Source organism: Felis catus, chromosome C2 (assembly GCF_018350175.1).
Source record: "Felis catus isolate Fca126 chromosome C2, F.catus_Fca126_mat1.0, whole genome shotgun sequence".
Classification (NCBI taxonomy): Eukaryota; Metazoa; Chordata; class Mammalia; order Carnivora; family Felidae; genus Felis; species Felis catus.
The window spans coordinates 134,356,647-134,377,073 of record NC_058376.1 but is presented as its reverse complement, the minus strand read 5'-3'; the positions used below and the strand labels follow the sequence as shown (position 1 = coordinate 134,377,073).

The 20,427-nt window shown below is 34.6% G+C and overlaps 1 protein-coding gene across 10 annotated transcripts in view; it reads left to right on the top strand.

Moving 5' to 3' along the window:
- The window catches only part of TBC1D5 (TBC1 domain family member 5), a 545,542-nt gene that overhangs the window by 171,080 nt on the left and 354,035 nt on the right, over positions 1-20,427 (top strand). The window contains exon 5 of one of the 10 annotated variants that reach the window (XM_019810741.3): positions 9,288-9,383. The exons of the other annotated variants lie outside the window; for them this stretch is intronic. The gene's annotated coding sequence lies outside the window, so the exon portion shown is untranslated. The remainder of the gene's footprint in view (positions 1-9,287; positions 9,384-20,427) is intronic. 10 annotated transcript variants of the gene reach the window in all.

The window sequence follows — 20,427 nt, the reverse complement described above, 5'->3', positions numbered from 1 at the left end:
AATATCCACTTGATAGAAGTATTAAAAAAAACACATTCTTGAAAATGGTTTAGAATTGGTAACTAAAGTTCTTAAAATTATTACTGCATAAAATAATATTGAGTAGAGTAATTGAAAGTATTTGGAAAGTCCTTTCAGATTTACCTAAGAATTTATACTTCAGTGAGCTGAGAAAGTGTTTTTTTTCCAAATGTATATTTTATACTTTTCTAAAGCATATATATCCTTTATTATATCAACCCTGGTAAATGAATGACTTTATTATTTTTCAGTGTAAATTATATTCAGAGCTTTAATCATTGAGTGACTTTTTTGTTACATGGAGAGAGACAGATTAGTATTAACATTCTCTACTCTTTTCCCTACCATGTTTATGCTTAATGCATTTTCCTCCCTCAACAATAGCTACAGAAAGTCTAGAAACATTCGTATGAAAAGCACCTTTTCTAGGCAAATGTTGATTTACTAATAATGATGGATAATATATATATATTTATATTAACGCTTGTTTCAGTGGACCTGCTGGAAAGAAGGTACACTTTTTTGGGTATTGTTTTTCGTTTATAGTACAAAAGACTACTTTTTGAGGTAAAAGCTTTGTAGGCTAGTTGCTGAATAACTTTGGGAGTATTTTCAGAAAGAGAAATGATTGCCACCAGGTACACTTGTTTCCTGCTGTGTGAAATTCTAACACTCTATGTTGGAATATGTCCTATATCGAGTTTTATAGTTACGTGCTTTAAATCTTAGCCAACTTATTTTAAAAATTTTTTGTTTTGAAAAATTGAAAAAAAGTAAAAGAAGAACTTGACAAGATTGTAAACTTGTCAGCCACATTCCTCACATCTTGTTCTCCCGAGCAAAGTGAGGAGATGGAAGAATTGAGGTTTCATACATGTCTCATTACACATATCGCAGTGAACAGCTAGAGAATCGTATCATGAAATCAGCTAGTCTCACGTGCAGCGTGATCAGGTTGTTACTATGGTAACATTTCCATTTGTGGGTTTTTGTAGAGTTAAAATTTGTAGTCATCACATGACACCACCATTGGCTTTTGATTTTGCATGTAAATAAATCACTATACTACCTGCATGCTATTAAGTAGCACCAGTCATAGCACTTAACTACCACCCATACACTCTAGGCTAGGGAATCAAAAATAGAAAAATAAAAGAAATGTGAAATTACATTTTAAGACTGTCCTGACGTTGCTGCTAAAATATTAAATGTTTCTTTAAAGGAGTAAGAGCATTGCCAACTAGTTGCTCTCTACGATGCCTTCATTTTGTAAGTATGTGATATGAAACTGGTTAGGCATGGTAGCAGTAGGAGGTAAGGAGGGCTTTAATTTATCAGCTAAAGGGGTGCTAAATAACCAAAACAGAAGTAATGACCCTTCTGAGACTGAGAAGGTTCATTTGAAAGCAGTCCTCTTTCATTTTAACCTTATTAACTGTTTGACATTTGTTCTGTTTCCAGACATTCAGAGTTGTCCTGCTCATTTCATTCTGATTATAAAATCAGACTCTAATATCTTAGATTAACTTGGATTAAAATAGCCTATAATGTTCCCTTGTATCAATTACTGTATTCTAGTAAAGATTCCTACTGTTTTTGTTTTGTTTTGCTTCCTAAAGCCCCCTGCTGCTGTTGATTACACCTAGATCTGCTACTGATTGGAACTGTTAAAAGGCAAAGATAGTGTGGCTGGTTGCTGAATCATTTAATTGTAGGGCTAATAAGAGATGTTCTCTCTGGGACCTGAAAGAACTAGCGACACTAGAATATTACGTATGAAGAGGCCAAGGAATATTCTTCTGCACTTTAATAATTTTTGAAGGTGTGAAATTTATTTACTTGTAACATAATAAAGGAATATCAGTAGCCTAGTTGGCTTCTGAAACTGTGTAACTGAATTCTGTTGAGGAAAAGAAAAGGGAGGAGAAATTCTAGAGAAAATTTAGTGCTAACAATTATTTTTCCCTGGGAAATGAATACTGTTACCAAAATAAAACAAATGGAATAACTATATAAAAATGTTAATTCAGTAGGTGAGACATTTGATAATAAAATGGCAGGGAATTCAAAGTTAAATTTTAATTTGTAATTGAGGCCATATGTGTAAGCCCAATGCACAGTATGGAATGAAGTTGTATAAGGCGTAAGCTCCCCATGAGAAGTTTACATACAAGTTTTGGAATCTAGGGATAGGGTTTTTGTGATACATTCAGGTGTTTTATGAGGCACCCACAGGTCGAGAACAACTATTAATTTGTACACTCACTACTTCGTAAACTGAGATCATTAGGTCTGTGCTGGACTTAGAGATTATTTGAGGGGGAGAGCTATTCGTAGGTGTATTCAATGATGCTTTATGATATTGCTACGCCTGTTCATTATAAATAACTGCCGCTTCTGAAGACATTTCAGTTTTCTAAGTGCAAACTAAATCTGTGGTTTTAGGTAATTTGTTTGAAGGTATGTACATCTATTGGGAAGTACTGACTGACTATAGCTTCAACTGGGAAAAAGCGAATGTTCTTTTAAGATATTTTTTGAAACATTTTAATGAGGAGACTTACATGAAGGGTGCTGTCAGGAAGGTGTTGGAGAGGGGGGAAGAGGCCAGTTAGAAAAGTCTGTGCTGAGGATTAGGTGGCAAGTAATGGGTGCTGTAATTGGAATGGTGATGGTGGAAACGAGGTACAAGTCACAGTGTTGGTGTCTCTTACTTTTTATTGAGGAACCGTTGAATCAAGCATCAAAACACTGATACAATGGCTGAAGTCTTATTAATGACTAAATGAGTATTTATGCCTTAAGTAATAAACCGTTAGACTGTAAGCTCCTTAAAGGCTGATCATTCATTTTTGTGGTCTCAGCACTTGACACATTACATTGCTGATAGTAGTCATTCAATCCGCTAGAGTAAAAAAAAGTAAATAAAAGGGAAAGCCCTTGTTTTGGTTTGCTAGGACTGTGAAGCAAAGTACCACAAACTTAGTGGCAGAAACAACAAAAATGTATTGTCTTACGGTTTTGGAGACTAGCAGTCTGAGATGAAGGTGTCGGCAGGATTGGTTCTTTCTGAGGGTTTTGGAGGAAGGATCTGCTCCAGGCCTGTCTCCTTGGCTTGTAGAGGCTGTCTTCTCCCTGTGTCTTCTCATCCTCTTCCCTCTGTAGGTGTCTAAATTACCACTTATATTACCCCTTACACTTAAGAAGACCTGTCATATTGCATTAGGGCCCACCTTAATGATGCCAAATTTAACTCGGTTTTCTTCTTAAGGCTCTGTCTCCAAATAAGGTCACGCTCTGTGGTACTGGGGGTTAGGACTTAAACAAAGGAATTTTGAGGGGAGGGTCATAATTCAACCACTAATAACTCTCTTTGGAGTTGATATTGTTGATAGGCCAATGGCTAATGACATATACAGTTAATCAAAAAGTAAATATGGTCATTTTGCAGTTAATGGCAGTATAGGGACCCACAGATATATGTCCCTTTGTAATTACTACCGTGTAACATAATTTTCACCTCAGTTTTATTGTTTTTCAATTTATATCTGCAATTTGACAGCTAACCATTGTACTGGTTTCCATCTAGTGGCAGAAATAGGAGATAGGAGGCTGTTGGAAAAGTACAATAGAACTAATTTCCTAGTCTCCTCTCCCATTTGATTTTACCCTGTTTAGAATAAAGCATTATCCACCCCCACCACCCAGACTTCTTAAATTGTAGGAAAACAAGCCTTATCTAAATATTATTGATAATAATGAAATTACATTTATAATGTTGTAGTAGGTGAGTTTTTATGTAAAATTCTGAACAGGTAGTCCATTTATCTAGAACACATGTTCTCCAACTGTGGTCCCTCGATCAGTAGCTCAGCCTTACCTGGGGACTGTTAGGTAAAGCAAATTCTTTTAGGCTCTATTCCAGGCCTATGGGTCAGAAATTCTAATGGTGGAGTCTAAAAATCTGTGTTTTAGTAAGATCTTCAGATGATTCTGTATACACCAGCATTTGAGAACCACTCATATATTGTGAATGTATGTATACTGTACAATACCTAACTGTATTGTTTTCAGTAATTACAGAAGCTTAGAGTTATATGTATTTTTTCTTTCTAATATTATTTTGGTTATATTATCTGATACTGAGTCTTTGATTAGGAATGCTACCCAAAGTTACTACATTATTTTTATGGGAAACCATTAATTTCTATTGTTGGCTTATTGTGTGTCTTTCCAGAAATGTTTTATGCATGTAAAAGCAAATAAAACTCTCTCTCCTGCTCTTTTTCCCCTCCCTCCCCCTCTCTCTATATATGCGCGCGCGCGCACACACACACACACACACACACACACACACATATGTGTATATATTCTCCTTTTTTTTTCTTCCTGTACAGATGGTAACATAGGACCTTGCTGTATTCACTTACCATTGTTACTTGGAAGACTTTCTCTATCAATGAATCATTTTTAGTTTGTCTTTCTCTTCTTCTTTTTTAAAATAGCTATATAGTGCTACCACTGTATGGATGTACAGTAACTTATTTAATAAGTCCCCAATTGATGGACATTTAGGTTTGTTTCACCATTTTGCTATTTAAAAATTCTGTGAGAAATATTCTTGTGAGTAGAGTACAGAATGTTTTTTAGAAGATTCACATTAAAAACTCACAGCATATATAAAAGTTATATCTATATTATTTTACATGTGTAGGTATAGTCATAGTATATTTTCCTAAGAATGTAATTACAAGGTCAAAGCGTGTGTATATCCTCATTTTTAAAAAAAATTTTTAACGTTTATTCAGTTTTTGAAAGAGTGTGCGAGCAGGGGAGGGGCAGAGAAAAAGAGGGAGAATCTGAAGCAGGCTCCAGGCTCTGAGCCGTCAGCACAGAGCCCAATGCGGAGCTCAAACTCAAGAACCATGAGATCATGACCTGAGCTGAAGTCGGACGCCTAGCTGACTAAGCCACCCAGGAGCCCCAATGTACTCATATTTTTCATAGCTATTTATAAATCATGCTCCAAGGAGGATTTGTGCCCCTTAAGAGATAAAAATTACTGTTTCAAAATGTGTTTATTTAAAGGTGTACAGCAGCATTATGTACTAGTCTTATATTTTTGAGGGGAAAAAATCTCCATTAAGCTGAAAAGAAAACATAAAACCTAAGCTAGTGTCTTTAACAAACAGTGTATAAAGAATACTTCAGAGTTTCTTCCATTAGGTCATATATTTTAGACACTTCTTGATGCATAAATTGAAGATAGGATTGAAGATTGTCTCCACTAATCTGAAGTAAGTCTACATTTAGTGATTCATTAAAAAGTAATTTTTACATATCTGGAAAAACAGATCTTTGAAATAGTTTTGGTTTACTGTCAGTGAGTACTTGGACAATCTTTAAATGTGGGGATTATTTGAGATACTACATATGTAGTTGTTTAAAAATTTATGATTTTTTTTTTTTGGTAACCGCCATAATGTTTTTAATTAAAACTCTTTTTAGGTTTTTCATTTACGCAGTATCATTGGTTTATATTGTGTTAATCATTTCAAAATTTAAAATGAAGCAGTAGTGAGACAGAGAGCATTGGTTTTTTGTGTGTGTTTTTAAAAACATTCTATACTCCACCCACCCTCCCCGCCCCCCCCCCTTTTAACACTCTCTTAACTTAAAACTACTAAACAGATTTTTATTTTAATCTTTGGAACAAAAATTGTTCTCTTGGGCTGATACCAGTACTTTCTATGCCAAGTTACAGACCGGAATCTATTTTTATAGGCCAAGATACAAACCTCTGAAAACCAGAGTTTATAATGGAAACATTGACAGGTCCTTAACTATCACAGCACACATGGCACTGCTGAAATCATAAGGTACAAGGCACAAGATTTCACATGCTGGGTGAGCATTGAATTTTTCAGTAATTGTATTGTCAGATGCCTCTCAGCTAGGGTTTGATAAGCGTCACCTGCGAATGGAGCTACGCTAGGGGCCATGAGCACATTGCTGGGCCTGATTCCTGCCCTCTGAACACTTAGGCTGAAGCACACAGACACTGAGAGGCACTGGGATAAACCTGTTGGGCTTAGAGAAGGGACTTGGTTGGAAAGAAGTGTGGGAACTTGCTTACCTCTAGATTTAATTGGTGCTACAAGGCTGAGAATCCTGCATGTTTTTGCAGGTAGGTCATTATGCATGCGTTCTGGGTATTATTACAAAACAGGTAAAACTGATCAATCACATCTTCATTTTAATTCTATCACAAAAGAAAGTTTAAACTTGAGATTGTTACGTAACCAAACAAGTTTGATATTGAGCAGTTAGGTGAATTAAAAATCACCATTTTACTTCCTCTTTGAGGAAACCTATCTAGGTTAAAAAAAAAGAAAAGAAAAGAAAAGAAAAAGAAACAGCCTTCTTCAAAGACTCCATCTGATTACTCAGCTTTATTTGATTAAAGAAAAATCATGAAAACCACCACCCTGGGTCCTTTGAATCACAATACCTTGGTTATATTTTAGTTTCAATGTGACTAGTCCTCCCACCATTAGTTCCTAAATGCCTTCAGTTACAATAATGAATGAACCTACAGCCTATTAAGTACTTTAAAGGGAAACTTGAACTCTGACCATGTCGGATGCCTTTATGGGAAATAGTTACAGTGGTTTGAGGTATATATTTAATTTCAATGTTCATTGCAGGTTGGATTCTTGCATTTGTAACACCAACATTGTCTCCTTTCTTACTGCCTTTTCTTTATCTTGTTAAATTCTGGAGAGAAGTGGAGGTGTTATGTCAGATATGCTATCTCAGAGGCATTGTGAAGTGTTAGAGAAACCAGTATCTTGTGGGAAGATAATGAAGTGATAGTTTGTTGTTACAGATTTTGTAAGTACTGCCAGAAGGAATAGGGAAAAGGAAGATGTTAATTTGAATCTGAATCAGATTTTCTGTTCTAGTTTAAATTTGCCTTATTCATTGACCTCTATCCATATACATTTCATAAGATTTAGATAGGAGACAGGCCTGACATCCCAAGAGGCATCTTTTTTATGTTTCAGACTGGTTTTCCACTAAGAATGAGAATATGGACATTTTAGGAGTAGTTTAAGAGTTTTGAATCTGTGATTAAATTTCTTCCCCTAATGTGTTAGAAATAATGCTTTTGTATCTTGAAAGATGGAAAATCTAAATGTAAGCTATTTAATTCTGTACCTCTGTAATAGTTCTAGAAATAGGGGGTCCTCATTTTATCTATTTTTTTTAAGTTTATTTATTTTGAGAGAGAGAGAGAGAGCATGTGCATATGTGAGTGGGGAAGGGACAGAGAGAAAAGGGGGGGAGAGAGAGAGAGAGAGAGAGAGAGAGAGAGAGAGAGAGAGAGAATGAATCTCAAGCAGGCTCCTCACTGTCAGTGCAGAGCCTGATGGGGGGCTTGAACTCACGAATCACGAAATAATGACCTGAGCCGAAATCAAGGGTAGGATGCTTAGAACTGACTGAGTCACCCAGGCACCCCTTGATCTGTTTCTCTATGGAGGAAAGTATCTACACTAGCTCTCCCGTCTGCTTCTCTTTGCCCTTGCTGTAGAAAACCTCACCACAATTTTCAGGGACTACAGTCTTGATCTTGGTTACTCAGGGGCAAGGTAATACCACCTCATTTTTAAAGTATCATTTTATTTCACTATGAGGTAAAATGGAGGAGTGTGTGTTATATTTATATTTATATCTATAGATAGACACTGAGTTCCTAGATTTTCAGATTTGTCTGCTTTATAAATTGTTCCAGAAACAAAAGTACAATAATGTGAGCAGACCGTAGTACATAGAACAGAAATCCAGAAGGATTGTGAGAGCTGACTAAACTTAGTCCTTTGTAATTCACATCCATAGCCGGAGGGCTAGTAAGTGCTAAAGGCCTGTGATGTATCAGACCCTTCACAGAATCTATTCTATACTGATCCAGTTACTAAATTCATCTGGTGTGGTCTTACCACTAGCAGTTTCTAACTGAAATAGTTTTTAGGAAGGGTAGTATGTTAATCAGTGAAAGGAGAGACTTAGATTTTGTTTTGCCTTTGTGCCTCATAAAGCAGAGGTTGTATGAGTTGGTGCCAAGGTTTTCTTTCCCCAGTGCATTCATGTGTTCATCCTCCCTTCCATTTTTCTCTTATTAGGACTTGATATATAGACACTGGGCTAGGAGTCCTGACCTTCAGTAGTCTCTAGTTGTCATTTACTCAGAAACAACTAAAGGTCTTGAATCCATACAAAATAAGATCAAATTACATTTAGTATTGTATTTTATTTCTTATATGGCTTCCTAATTTTATTTATCGATGGATTGATTGTAGGTGTTTCACTTCTCCAAAAATACTGCCAGCATCTTAAGGATTGTCGTCTGGCTAGAAGCCCTTTAATGTGACTTGGTTTTTTGTCCTTTACTAGACCTTACCTTCCTCCTTCTAATGTGCCACAGTCTTGGTGTTACTCCTAAGACTGATCTTTAGCTTTATTCCTAACTTTTCTGAGGCAAGGCTCTTTTCTGAAGAAGGTCCTGAGAGGATGGCCTAGGAGCTCCCTGCTTCTCCTCATTTGAGACCTGTAGTGTAGTTTCTGTCATAACATCTCGTACGCCCATGCAAAAGCCCCCAGTACCTTTGCACCCCAGAGTATAAACCAGAGTCCTTTCATGGCCTAAAAGCACATCGGTGACCTGGCCTCTCTCCTGTTTCTCCCTCCATGCCCCCCCCACCATCTGTCTTCATTTACACCCCAACCTTCTTTGTTCCTCCAAAACTCCTAGCCATTTCCCATTTTATCTGCCTTTGCTCTTCCCAGCAAGCTCTGCCCCCAAGTGATCGGGTGGCTTGTTCCCTCACTTTATTCAAATGCCACCACCTCAGAAAGGCCTTCTATGACTACACTTTCTCAAATAAGCTCCCAGCTCCCAAATACACTCTCAGTCATGCCCCATCATCATTTTCTGTCCCCTTATCCTCTTTACATTTCCTTCATAGCATATGTCACTACTTGACATGTAAATTATTTTTTATGCTTAGTTTATTATTTGTCTTCCTCTAGAATGTAAATTCTCTGAGGACAGAGACTGTCTTGTTCACTTCTAAATGATTACCTTCTGGACTAGCTGCCAGCACATGGGAGGATTTAACAAGTATTTGCTAAGTTGAATGTGTGTTACACTTGAGCAGCCCCCGTCTCCAATTTCTCCTTTCTTTCTTCTTTCCTTTCTCAAGAAACAAAATGAGAAACTATTATGTGAAATCTAATTGTAATGTATAAGCGGGAAAAAAAATCCTATGGGATACTCAAAGGATCCATATTTTTGAACTGTGAGTATATTCTGTCTTTCATCTTGTTCTAATAACCTAATTGTGTAAATACAGCCATCAGAGCAGTGGCAGTGTGGTGGTGATAGTAATAACAATAATAGCTAATATTTATTGAGTGCTTACTATGTGTGTGTCTGGTAATGTTCTGAGTTCTTCAAGTTTGCTTAATCCTCACAGAACCTATGAAATGGATATTTCTCATTTTACATTGAGGAAACTGAGGCACAAAGAGTTTAACCAACTTACCTAAAGTCAGATAGTTAATAAGGTCCTTTCCTCAATTTGTGCCTAGAAAATGCGACTCTAGTTTTATGTCAACAAAAGTAGATTGTAGAAGTTCCCTTCTGTGGGAATAGTAAAACATGGTCATGGAAAGAAGAATGATTTGGGAGGGGGTTCCTTCTTTGGGCTGTTCTTCCTTTTTTATTCTTTTGGATGAGAACCTGTTTTGCTTACATTTTCCTCATTGGAAGTAGAAATATGATACTGGCTTTTACATGATCAAGTTTCCAGATTTATTCATTTAACTGTTTACGGCAGAATGGAAAAGAATTAGGAAATTTCAGAGAGAAGGGAGCATTTGAGATGAACTTTGGGAAGTGATCAGTGGAATCTGGTCTGATGGATATTTAGTAATATTTACTATTTGCCAGGTCATGAGAATAGAAAAGTGTGTTTGTTTGTTTGTTTTTAAGAAATATTTCAGAGAGAGGAATGGGATGGAATAGGTTTTCTTGACCAGGGCTAGTTGCCCAAATAAAAAGAGAGGTGGGAGAACACTGGATGTCTTTAGAGAATGAAAATATATGAAGGAGAAGATTAGAAAGTTAGATATGGGTAGATCATGAAAGGTATTGAGAACCTGTAGGTGTATTTATGTCAGCAGCATCATGGAATCATAATTATCTCTTGACTTCTTAGAGTTAGAGCTTTTCTAATACATCTCCTTTGCTATGAGATTCTGTCCTATATTACATGGTATGCACATTTTCTACATTCTGCCTCCTGTCAGATTCTAAATGCCAAGACAGCAAGGATGTTTCCTGTCCTCATTCTTTATTCCCTGGTGTTCCTTTCCTAGTGCCATTAAACATAGTGGAAAGCCAGTAAGGATGTCTTAAAATGAATTTCTGAAGAAGTCTGAAATTCACGTCCCAGCCACTTGGTGTGTGCCGTTGGGCTAAGATCTTTAATCTGCCAGCCCCAATATCCATATACATAAAATAGAGATGATAATAATGCCTTTATGATTAAGATTCCTAAAGGTATTGAATGGGATAATAACATAAAGCACAATGTCTGGCATTTACTAAGCATTCAGTAAAATATTAGTAATCATCAGTAGTGCATGCCTCTCAGCATAGAGAAAAACATCGAACAAATTACTATAATCATTTTTAAAGTTCTTTTTTGTTCAGGAACATAATCTGTTGTTCATTGTACCATATTTACAAAAGGAAAATCTGGTTTTCTTTAAATCATTCTTTTCAGAGTGCATCCTACAATATAATTCACCAAAAGAGGACCATTTAAAGTATATATGAATGATAATTTAATATACTAAATTAAATATTATATTTAATATAATTTAATAATGTACTTCTGATTTTTTAATACTGGACTAAAATTGCTGTGTGTCCATGATTTATTTTTTTTTAATCCTATAAATTATTAAGCACAAATGACAGCACAGCTGAAAATTGGGCAAAGAATGTGAACAGGCAGCTCTTAGAAAAGGAGACCCAAATGGCCAGTAAACAGATGTGAATGTTTAATTTTATGCATCAACTTGAGTGGGCCACAGGGGCTTCCCAGATTTTGGGCAGGCATTATTGTAGGTGTTTTTGTGAGGGTGTTTTGGATGAAATTAATATTTAAATGAACAGAAAGCAGGTTGGCCCTCATAATGTGGGTGGGCCTCATCTTATCAGTTGAAGGCCTGAATAGAACAAAAGGCTGACCTTTCCCCCAGCAAAAGGAATTCTACAGCAGGTCTGACTTGGACTTCATCTGCATCATCTCTTTTTGCCTGATGGCCTTCAAACTGTATCATCAGCTTCTCCTGCCCAGCAGCCTTTGAAATAGAACACTGGCTATTCCTGGATCTCCAGCCTGCCTTCTTGCCTGCATTGCAGGTTGAACTTGCCAGTTCTGTAATTATGAGCAACATTTCCTTATAATAAAACTCTGTCTGTCTCCTCCTTTGCTTTCTGAAATCCTCTATTTCTCTGGAGAACTCTTGACTATATGACAGATGAAGAGAGTTTCAGTCAAGAAATAGGGAGGTGCTAATTTAAACCACAGTGAGATACCACTTCATACCATTCAGAATGGAGAAAGCCTCATGATATTCAGAGCTGGCAGGGATGTAGAGAAACAGGAACTGTCCATACGGACATGTAAACTGGTGTAGCACCACTTTGGGTAGAAGTTTGGCAATATTTTGTTAGAATTAAAGATGGGCAACAATTTTGATCCCGCAATTTCACTTCTAGATTAAAATTACTAGGTTTTTCATCAAAATAAGATTGCATTAAATGTTAAGGTAAGATATCAAAATTTAGTTTTGTGTTAATATTATTCTCATTAAAACTGTTTCATGATCCATTTTTATATTTGGTTGCTTATTTAACTATAGATATATGTATGTGCCCTACCTGTGGGCTCACGATTGCTGTTTTGCACTGACTTCCATAGGGTACCTAATAAGATAATTTTGAAATGAGATGGTTTAAAGAAATACATCAATTTCAGTCACTGTAATCCACTGTTAAATTCTAGTAGTAACTAAAAAATATGGTTTAATTTTCATACATTTTTTTGGTGCTAACACTCCAAATTTTGTAAAGAATAATCTTGATGTTCCAAGAGGATGTGCATGCCATATGAAATAATCCATATCATATTAGAAGGCAAAGTATTAGTGTCTCAAATATGAGTAAGAAAAAATGCTTATCACCAGTGCATTTGTGTAATTAAATTATGTAAGTTTACTGCTTTGACCTCTTATGTTCGTTCATTGCATTTAAATAATTAGTGACCTTTCTTAAATATTTAGTAAAAACTTAGAGCTTCATAGTATTTGGACAAAGTCGTCTTACTATATTAAAAAAAAAACTGGCCATCTTAATCTTTTGCTTGATTTTTCTAGGATTTAAAATCCTAGAAATTTAAAATATTATGTATTTATGGTTTTTAAAGTTACAAAAACATTTTTTTGCTAAGGAAGACTTTGTGAAAATGTGAATATTTTCAAAAGTTTTTGTAGGAAAAATTACTATATGATAATGTCACTTAAACTGCTTGATCCTGTTTAGTCTTTTTAGAAATTAAGATAAAAATTCTAGGCCCTAAACAGTTTTCAAAGCTTCAGTTCTCTAAGTCAATATGTAAATAGCACATTGTAATTCTGAATGGCTGTGTCATTGTTTTGCAAATGGTAAAGTGTGGCATGAAGTTTGTAATCTCCCTTTAAATTTTTTGCTCCCTTTAAATGTTTGCTAAAAATTTTGGGCAAACATTATCAAAATTTTAGAAATTATGCAGGGGTTTCATTTAAATCAGTATGGTAAGGCTTAAAAAGAGTATATTAAATCTGAAAACATGGCTGGAAAAAAAATAAATCAGTATGGCAAGAATTAGGTAAGTCTAATTTAATGTACTTACCTTTTAACCATTTATATGATATTCTTCGAAATTTCAGAGGAAGTATACTACTGAACTCTGCTACAGTATATACACAATAAGAAGGAGTATATATATTTGCTAGTAAAATTCTCTGACAGTTGAGGTAGGGTTTGTGTAGCCTCTTTGTTGTCCCTGTGTATACCCATGTTACTATTTGTGTATTTATTCCATTTTGTTAATTGCATTCTTTCATCAACCGTTTCAAGGCCTTTATTTGTTTTATATAGTGTTCATGAAATTGTTTTGGTTTTTTAGTATGCATTGGTGTCTTGAAAAATTCTTTCGTAGTAGCCATAGAACTTATGCTTTGTAAAGACATCAAGATACCATGTAAACGCTGTTTTTTATATCATATTCTGTTTTTTATAATTAATCCTTTCTTCTTTATCCATCTTTCATCTTATCAGTGCTTTAAACTTACCTGCCTGTAAAAATGAAATGTAAACAGTTTTGTTCTCATTTTGAGGGCCCATAGTGTTCGGTGTTAGAAAACATACAGAAGTTACATATATGTACGTAAGTGAAATCTTTTTTGGGTAAAGATGGAACCATTACAATTGAATGGAGAAGCAAAAATTCAGAGACTCTTAAGTCCTATCACTTTCCAGTCAGGCTCAAATTCATTATTTTACAGTAAGTTTTACTATTTTAAGTGGTTATCATTTTCTGCTATCAATTACAGAAAACCTGTATGTATTTATATGGCCTCAATTTGGAAACTTGGAGTTTTCTTGTCTCTATTATTACTGATGATCTTCTATTATAAATTGAAACATTTTTACGTTCATAACTGAGGTTTATGCTCAAATATATAGAAGCTCCTACTCCATGAGCAAATACGCTAATCAATTTTGGAGTCACCAATCAGTTAAATTAGCAGTTTTTGTATGGAGAATAACATGTCTTCACATTATGCATTATTGAATTTTTTTTTTTAATTTAAGGTCACACTCAGAGCTTACCATACCTTAGATTCTTATGCAATATCATGCATATTTATTAACATTTTATTTATAATAAAGAATGAAAATATCATATATTTGAATTAAGACTGATCTCAGCAAATTAACAAAGTTCAATTTTCTTTGTATTTTTTTTTTCCTAAATACACCTATGTTCCTTAGGGGTAAAGATAATTCACTATAAGAATAGTCATATACTCTGTCTCCATTCAGCAGGGTCCTCAGTGGCTCCAGGACTTTTGTTGGGTTGTTTCATTTTTCTGCATTTGGTAGCTGATGATTTCCATTAAGTAGTTGGTTTTTTCATTTGTTTATTATTATATTTCTTTGCAGTTACTTAGGGAACTTGAAAAACAAGTTTCTGTGGGGCCAGGTCAGTGCATTTGAGTAGTGTATCTTGGTCTTTTCCCATTAGTAATCAGATAGCAGCTCTGGAAAAACAACACTTTACTGCTTTTGGGTGAGTTTTTTGGGAATCTTACTCTCAGAGTTTTGATCTCATTTAATCATGGGATTCCTATAATGAGCATTGCACATATTTTCCCATAGATATTCATTTTCATTTATCTATTGATAGGATTGTTAGCTAAAGTACAGGGTGCACAATTAAATTTAAATTTCAGACAAATTATGAATACTTTTTAGTATAAGTATGTTCCAGATCTTTTGTTGTTTTCTGAAATTGAAATTTAACTAGGCATACATATTTTTATTTTATTTTATTTCAATTAATTAATAATTTCAATTACTTAATGCTAAATCTGGCAACTTATTTCCTGGGCTCTTTCCTCACTAAACTTTGAGCTCCTTGGGTGAAGGGGGTTGGGTGGAGGTACCCTTATTCATCTGGACCTAGTTTTCCAATCTCCATGGTAGTCTGGTGATTTTCACTGACTGAAAGAATGAAATCTGTAATCAACTAAAATATTTCTTTATATGAGTATTTCTAAAGCAGCTGTATTCTACTGGGTTTACCCTTTTATGTGAGTTAAATTCATTGAAAATAATGAATGAAGAGTTGCAGATCTCAATGGCAAAAAAAACCCTCCATCTCCCTTTCTCTTCGTCATCTCTTTTCCTCTTCTCTTTCCAGATCTTACTATAATTAGCTAGCATTAACAGCAAATGTTTACTTTAGTTAAATTATTCAGAACATTTATTTTACTTGTCAAAGGTTAGATCAGGTTGTTGTTTGAACTGGTAATTAAATGCAGCCTAATATGCTCTCATATTTATATGCAATATAAGCCTGGTTCCTCATCATTCTGTATAATTTTGATGTTCAAGGCTGACATTTCAAAAAGGTTTTCTCTCTTCAAATATTGCTCATTCTTCTTGAACTCCTAATTGTTTGTTAGAGTTACCTTGATTTTATGAAAGTCTGAGTAAATAGTTTTTTAAAGGCTAGAGGTGTTCTTGATATAAAATGAGGACAGTAACAACTGGAAGTATTTTTGTATGGCTGTAAAATAACAGAAGGTTTGGTCACTAGGCTGATTTGCTTTCCCAGTCTTTGCATCTTGAGCATCGTTCTGGAGAACTCTGCAACCAAATGAGGATATACCCTGAAGAGCTTTTTGTTAGGCCACTTTAACTTTTCATAATGCTAGGTTTTCTCTTGGTTTATATAGTCACAACTGCCACTTGCTATTGCTTTATAGCATTTGAATATTGAAAGGCCAAATATATATATTTTTAAAGTTTATTTACTTGGAGAGAGAGAGAGAGAGAGCGATGCGAGCACAGGTGAGGGGCAGAGAGAGAGAATCCCAAGCAGGTTCCACACTGCCAGTACAGAGCCTGATATGGGGCTCAGACTCATAAACTGTGAGTTCACGACCTGAGCCAAAATCTAGATTTGGATGCTTAACTAACTAAGCCACCAGGGAACCCCAAAAGGCCAAATATATTCTTATTTTGTAATATCAATTATTTAAGCCCAGTTGCGAAGCTTTCATATATTGTACTTATTTCTGATTATACATATTATTTATAAATCTAGTATTTTTATAGTGGATTGTTTACTTTAAACATCTTGTTCTGGTAACCTGGAAAATGTAAGAATTAAGTCTTACAATTTTAATTTTCTTTTGATCATTGTTCTTAGTATGTAGACCCTTACTGTATTTCTTTGCCTGTTTAATTGGCAACACTTGAATAGTTCAGATGTGTAGTTGCTAAAAGTGAGTTAGGTTTTCAGGATTTTACCAATGAGTGATATTTAATATTGAATGACATGTATTAAGACAAATGCTTTTATATATAATTTATTTGGCATTGTAAATGCATTTATCTTGTGAGGAACAGACCCCCTGTTGTCAGATGAAGTATTCTGGAAAGGTTTGGAGTAAATAAATAATAAAACTACTTTGATATAGAATCTAACCAATATTAAATATTAAGACTTTTCAGATGATTGATTTTAATACTTAATTAACTTAAAGTCCAATGTAACCTTCTTGCATTAAAGATGGACAGAATTTTAAAATGGAACTTTATTCTTTCTCTTTCTTTTCCTTCTCTCTTCTCTTTTTCCTTCATTCTTTCTTCCTTACTCCTTTCCCACCTCCTTCTCTCCCTTATGATAAAGACTTTAGAACATCATTATTCCCAACCATCAAATTTACCTCTAGCTGCCTTGATTTTTAATCAATTTACCTTGATTAAAAGGGTTTTTTTAATAGAAGATTCTATAGATAATGTTTAAATGCTCTCTCTCTTAATTATGGAAAATATAGCTTCTATCAAAGTTTGTCGCTTTTATAGCCATGATGTCATGTTTTAGTTTATACACCCATCATGGTAAATGCATGCTATCTGTGACCGATACTTATTCATGCTATATCCTCTCCCTCTTTTATAATTGTGTTCTGGAAATAGTTCATTTAAGCTCTTTGATATGCTTTTCTTATAGGAGATATCTTTATGTAAAGTAATATTACTCTGTCATTTCAGTGTTTGACTTTAAGTTTACCATCAGTCAAGAATTTAAATGAATGAAGTATGCTTATATGAGCTTTTCTGAATATGGATGTCTTTAGAAGACACAATTCAGAATGCTAATTCTCTGCCTGTGTATTAGAAGCTTTGAAAGAATGAATATACACTGAAATGCATAGAACTTCAGACTCAGAGGGAATAAATTATTTTTCTAGAGGCTTTGTTCATGTAATACCATTTTAACGGAAAAAAATTTATTCAACTAACCTTTTGTTTTGTCTGTACCATGCTAAGAGTTTGAAGTTTTCACCTGATGCTTGTGTTGCTTCACTTACATGGAAAATAATCTTGTTTTGAAATTTTATTACTATACTTTAAAACTGTCCTCTAAGCTTTAGTGCTGAATTCTTACCCTTTCATTAAATATTAACTATTTTCACAAGACTTCCCTTCTTTCAGTCAGATCACTTTTATCCTAAGATTTAATACTGCAAGAACCAGATCATAAAGCCAATATAACTGTCCTTAAGATTAGTCTTGGAAGGGCACCTGGGTGGTTCCGTCGGTTAAGCATCCAACTCTTGGTTTTGGCTCAGGTCATGATGTCATGGTTTTGTGGGTTCGAGCCCCACATTGGACTCTGCGCTGACAGCAGTTTCCGCCTAATGTGTCAATTCCTGTGACCACAGGATAGCAATAAAACCAATTTTGAGTTTTGTGAATTTTAAGTTTATGTGAAGGAGAAAATTTAACTGTTATTTATAGTAATGTAGCAAAGAAGGGATATCTCCTTTCTCAAGTCTTGGAAGGTTATATTGCTGTGCTTTCTGAATTAAAAAAAAATAAGATTGCCTTCATTTAAAAATTCTTAGGGTTTTTTTTTTCCAGGAAAATTCTAGAGACAGATTGGCATTACTTAAGAAAACTGAAATCCATCAATTATGAGTTTTAGTAGTCATTTACTAAGGTACATATTTGTGGTCATTATATACTTCCTCTCTGTCTACCTGTTATGTAGAGAAGATTAAGGCATATCAAGTATAGAAGTCGAAGTTTGTAACACAAATATAAGATGTAATGGTGAATTGTACATTTCAAAATGTTTATGCCAATTTGACTTTTTAATAGTGATTATCTTAAAGTTTTCAGATAAAAAAATTCCGTCAATTCTTTGAATTTTTATCAAATATTTTCCTATGGTCTGATATTTAGAAGTAAAAATACTATTCAATATAGTGATTAAAATAAATATAGACACATTTGCTTAAAAACCTTTGATACTCTCTTTTGTGGTAGTCAAATATTTTTGCAGTTGGTATAGTTACAAAACACAAATTGGAAAATTTTTGAGAAAATTACTTCACATTTAAAAGCAACACTACATTGTGATTTTATAACATTATCATAATAGCAGTAACCATCACACTTAAGTATTGTTTATTCTAGAAAACTAAAATAGCCCCTGTATTTAAAACAGAACAATGAAAAACAAAGCAGCACCTGTTTAATAAGTTAATTTTCAACCAGATTATTATTTAAATCCATAACTGAAAGAAAAGAACATCATGTAACTTTTTCTTCAACAGAATTTTTGTTTTTCTTTTAATGTTTACTTGTTTGAGAGAGGCAGACAGAGTGTGAGTTGGGGAGGAGCAGAGAGAGGGAGACACAGACTCCAAAGCAAGGTCCAGGCTCTGAGCTGTCAGCACAGAGCCCGACTTGGGGCTCGAACTCACAAACTGTGAGATCATGACCTGAGCCGAAGTTGGATGCTTAACCTACTGAGCCACCCAGGTGCCCCTCTTCAACAGAGTTCCTGAAAATAACTCATTATTACTTTTCGATCAGTTTGCTTTCTTTGAGTAAAAAGAATTTCAGTGATTCAGTTTCAATCTTTACAGGCATAATAAATTAGAATATGGTGGATCCTTGATTATATAGACTAGTTGTAGACTGGTGTATTTGGTAAATTTTTTATTTTTGTTACAACCATATAACCATAACTTGGTTATAACCAAATTGTCAATTTCTAAAGAATTATTAATAAAGGTAAAAATCAGTGGATGACTTCTTGAACCTAACTTTCTTTAAGGAGCCAAAAGACCTTAAGTATCTTTTAAAATCTTGAATGAATGTATGAATGTCATCATGTTGTATTTTTTAAAAAACATTTTAGGTTTATTTATTTATTTTGAGAGAGAGAAAGTATGAACAAGAGAGGGGCAGAGAGAGAGGGGGAGAGAGAAAATCCCAAGCAGGCTCCACATTGTCAGCATGGAGCCCAGTGCAGGGCTTGCTCATGAATGATGAGGTCATGACCTGAGCTGAAATTGGGAGTCAGACCCTTAACCAACTGAGCCATCCAGTTGCCCCTAGAGTATTTTTTCTTAAAGTTTATTATTTATTTTGATAGAGTGAGTGCATGTGTGTGGGGTAGGGCTGAGGGGAGGGGAAGGTGAGAGAGAGAGAGAGAGCGCGCGCGCTCCATGCTGTCAGTGCAGAACCTGACCATGAGATTGTGACCTGAGCCGAAATCAAGAGTGGGACACTTAACTGACTGAGCCATCCAGGTGCCCCTAGAGTATTTCATTTTAGCTACAGAAAGGTGTTTTTTTAATGTTCCTTTAAAAAATGTGCTTTGATATCTGTTTGCTAGTTGTTTATTTCTCATAGTTTGAAGTACATGAAATCCCCTTATTTGTATATTTTAAGTTTGTGAAGTCTTTAATAGTGGAAATGTATTATAAAACTGAGAGATTAAGGTAATGATATGAAAACATGTCTAGGATATTAAAGAGATTTTATAGAAATCTGGCAGTTAACTTGGAATATACATTTTCAAACATTTTCCTTAATAATTTCAAAAGTAGAACAGAATGTATGGAACAAAATATGAATCTTAACATTAAAATAGTTATCCATGGGTCAAATATGCTTTTGAAATGTTTATTCTATACAGGTTTTTGTTTTGTTTTGTTTTTTGTTTTTTGTTTTTGTTTTTTCTAGTTTGAGTTACTTGCCAACAGTTTAAAGGGATTTCAAATAAAATTCTAGATTTCTAGCTTTCTTGAAAAAGTTGAAGCAGAGTAAAGGTGTTTCAGTTGTTCACAGATCCCATCCTCTTGTACAGTTTGTTTTGTATTTTGTCTATTTGTCTCATTGTCCAAGAGCCAAATATAGTGCAGGAGTAAAGAATGTGAGCTCTGGAGCTAGACAAGATAGGTTCAAATTCTGGCTTCAACACTTACTACTTGTGTAACTGTAGACAAATTAGTTAATCTCTCTGTACCTCTGTTTTCTCTTTGGTAAAATGGTGATGAATGTATGTCAGTAGGATAGTTGGGAAGATGAAATGATGAATATACATAAAGCATTTAGAGTGGTCTGTGACTTCATAGTCATTGCTCAATAGATGTTAACTTTGATTAATAATGGTTTTTGCCTGATACCATCAG